This window comes from Syzygium oleosum, unplaced genomic scaffold (assembly GCF_021117445.2).
Source record: "Syzygium oleosum isolate NSW1041296 unplaced genomic scaffold, Sole_v2.1 Sole_v2.21, whole genome shotgun sequence".
NCBI classification, from domain to species: domain Eukaryota; kingdom Viridiplantae; phylum Streptophyta; class Magnoliopsida; order Myrtales; family Myrtaceae; genus Syzygium; species Syzygium oleosum.
The window spans coordinates 2,284,824-2,288,288 of record NW_026607505.1 but is presented as its reverse complement, the minus strand read 5'-3'; the positions used below and the strand labels follow the sequence as shown (position 1 = coordinate 2,288,288).

The window sequence follows — 3,465 nt, the reverse complement described above, 5'->3', positions numbered from 1 at the left end:
CTTTAATCATGAGCGTACGTGCATATGATGCATACGCAAACCTAAAGTGGACTCATGTTAATGTGCCAAATGATCTTGCACTCTTATTTTGATAAAATTAAATTAATTAAAAGTGCACAAGGTCAACATTTGCTGATCGTGTGTTTTAATTAAAAAAAAAATTAACGGTGCATGCACACGGTCAACAACAGTTGCTGACCGTGTGCATCACCCACGGTCACCGTGGGCATCACCTGTGATCAGCAACTGTTGCTGATCGTGTGAAGTGTGCCCATGCGATCAGTAACTGTTGCTGGTCGCCCAAATAAAGTGTAATCAATAACAGAAGACAGAGTGCAAGCGAGAGTGCAATATGTGTGCGTGAGAGATAAAAACGTTTTCTCTCGTCTGGCGCCATGACTGAAATATCGAGAATGCAAAGAATTGTCACTACGAGATTGCTAACACAATTATAGTGGTGATTCCCCGCAAATTTTTTCTTCCGCGAGACATGCAATTGGTGGTGTGTCTGAAGTAGAGGTCCGACAGTTATGAGGCTTGAACTGAAGAATATACAAACCAAGTCGTTTTGGGCACGCTAGACGTTTGTGGGGCTCGAACGGAAGAACATCTGAACCAAGTCATTTGGGCACACTACGAGAGGTAATCCGCTCAACGCCTATGATCTTTTGATTTTTTATTGAAACGTATAAACAACTTTGAAGATATATGTATAGTTATATTTTTGCGCTGCGTTTATATTTAATTTTAACTATGCATGTTCCGTAGAAAACCCAACATGATTTTATGGCCGTATATTTATATGACCCATCCGCCGTCACGGCAGGCCGCACCGCTGGATGGCCGATGGCATCGTCGCTCGAATCCTCGAGCTGCCACGCATAGCCATGGTAGGGCAAGCCCAGAACCAGCTTTCTTGCAGGAAATCCTCTAGTCAACAACCAAGTTATGCAGAAGTCTGTGTTGTTCTGGCTTGCTGGGTCAAATAAAGCTGCATGAGGGAGGGCAAATTTTTCCCTGGTGGGGAGATGGTAATCATAGGCAATTAGGTGAACCCAGTCCAAATTGCTCTGAATTGAGTCAAGTGGGTAACTCACAAAATCAGCAATGGATTCACAACACACCCATTACTAGCAGCAGCCGAGGTTTCCCAGATTTTCTTGATTCGGCATTTACTCCATCTCTCCACTCCCCCAAAAGAGCACTCAAATTGGTCATGTTAATGCTCCCACTGGGCAAGACCCCAAAGAGATCAATCCCACTGAACGCATAAAGCCTTGCCTTTTCTATCGTAGACTCGATAAAGGAACTTTCTTGAAGAAAACTTGCCGAGCATCGAAGCCAAAGCTGAAGAAACCTTTCCGCCTGGCCACACTGATAGCAGCGTGGTGATCGAACGGTTCTTGCGTTTCACGGTGCTCGTGAAGGTGGAGAAGATTTATTCAAAGGAGGCGTTGAAGGAGAGCGGATGGGTCGAAGAGCCGATGGAAGCAAAAGCGCATATGAGGTGAGAGAACAGGGAGGAATCGATGTCCGAGACCGGGATTTCGCTGCCGGCGTAGAAGTAACCGGACTTGACCCACGTCTGTTCCTCCAAAGACCGGTAGAGACAGAGAAAAAAGATGAAGAAAGAGGCGAGTTTGCCTTTGCCCGCCATGAAAGAGAGCTCGGAAGATAACGTGAGAGCAAGAAGTGGCGGTTTGAGTCGATGGGAGGAGGAAGGCGACGACGCCTTTGCCGTGGTCTTTAATCGGTATTGTGTTGTGATGGATTTTCTTTGTGAAGATGGGCCGCCCATGATGGGCTAACCCAGCCCATGAAAGAAAATAACTGCACTGGCAGTTATTGTCTAGAAACAAATAAGGTGAGAACACACGTAAGAATGTGTGTGCGAGTTGCATTTTCATCATCAGAAAACTCATTCTCACTAAAGGACAAAGAAGAAGGGGCTTTGTTCAACAATTCAAGAATTGTTCTCTCTCTCAAGGCTGTGATAAGTGCATTTAATCTGTGGTAAAAGAGGTATGTTCATTTCACGTAATATACTTCGAACGATCGGTGATTCAGCGTAGAATGGGCACATTTTTCCGCAATTTTTGTATTATGTTTTAGGAATCTGTTTCCGTCATTGGTATCGAGCATGTGTTCTTGTTTCCTGATCGTTGCAAGTGTGCATAACACGGAATATTGGCCGGAATTCGTGAAACGGCGCCGACGAACGCTGGGTACGAAAACCGACACCAACCGTACTGTTCGGGATCGTTTCTCGAAATTTCGTGCGATAAATTTTATTTTTGAAGGCATAGGGTCGTAGTGCTCGTCGATACGAGCAAAATGACGGGTAGCACTCCGCCGGGAGGAGCCGCACGCGCCCACACGCGCCGCCGCAAGTGGTGGTCTCGCCGGCACGTGCGTGGCGGTTCCTCCCCGCGCGCATGCACCGCACGCGCCGTGAGGGCGTGTGCGGCGTGGCTGACGTCACGGTGACGTCAGCCATGCGGTTGCCCAACCGGGTTTTTCCGGACCCGACCCAACCCGGATCCGACTTGACCCGATAGTCCACCCGACCCGTAGACTTGACCCGTTGACCATTGACCGGCGTTGACCATCGTTGACCACCGTTGACCGGCGAAAAAAAAAAAAAAAAAAAAAAAAAGGGCAGAAGGGGTAGAATGTGTTTCTTGAAATGTTGTACCTTGGATTATGAGTAATCCTTTCATTTTTTCTGCATTTGTTGCGGGAATAATGGTACGAAGATATCGAACCCCTATTATCCCTAGAACGGCGGCTCAAAAGAAGAAGCTTGAGAAACTAAGAATCAAGCGGCTCTTTACCGTGGGATGTGATGATGACATGATGACACACATCATCAAGGTCAACCAAATGATACAAGATATCATTTGGAACGGTTTCGTAATGCCAGGGTATGTGATGGTCGGAGCCTCAAATGCACCATTCCCATGAGTTGGGAAGAATGATTGATAGGGTTTGGGACGCCTTAGAACGTCCGAGCTATAAGATGATTGTGGAGCAATTCATGATAGAGTACATACGGGTCGGGGCAAGAAGGACGTCAACCCTTGCATTGAATCGGTCTCGGCGCAATACGTTGCCCGAATCTAGGGGTTTTCCGGGTGCCTCCATTTGGATGCCAAAGAAAATAAAATTTCCTGAGGTTTTTCATGAGTCATTTCCGGTTTATAGTAAGAAGATCACCACCTGATTGTGTTTATCTATTTTTCGTAAGCTCTTATGGATATGTTCACTATAGGTTGGTGTTAAATATCTTGGGTGGATGGTTCTTTTTATGTTGGTGTTTAATGTTTATTTCCTATGATGGATTTGTTCCTCATGTAAATAGTTCTATAATGAATAGATGTTGACGGATATTTTCTGTTATGAATAGTTTATGGTGCTATTATATTATAATATCTGTCTTATTAATATTATATGGTTGAGTGGGAG

At 45.5% G+C, this 3,465-nt stretch overlaps 1 pseudogene; it reads right to left on the bottom strand.

Annotated features, from left to right (window-relative positions):
- Positions 1-648: 648 nt before the first annotated feature.
- LOC130140719 (class V chitinase-like) lies at positions 649-1,749 on the bottom strand (annotated as a pseudogene).
- Between the last annotated feature and the right edge of the window lie 1,716 nt (positions 1,750-3,465).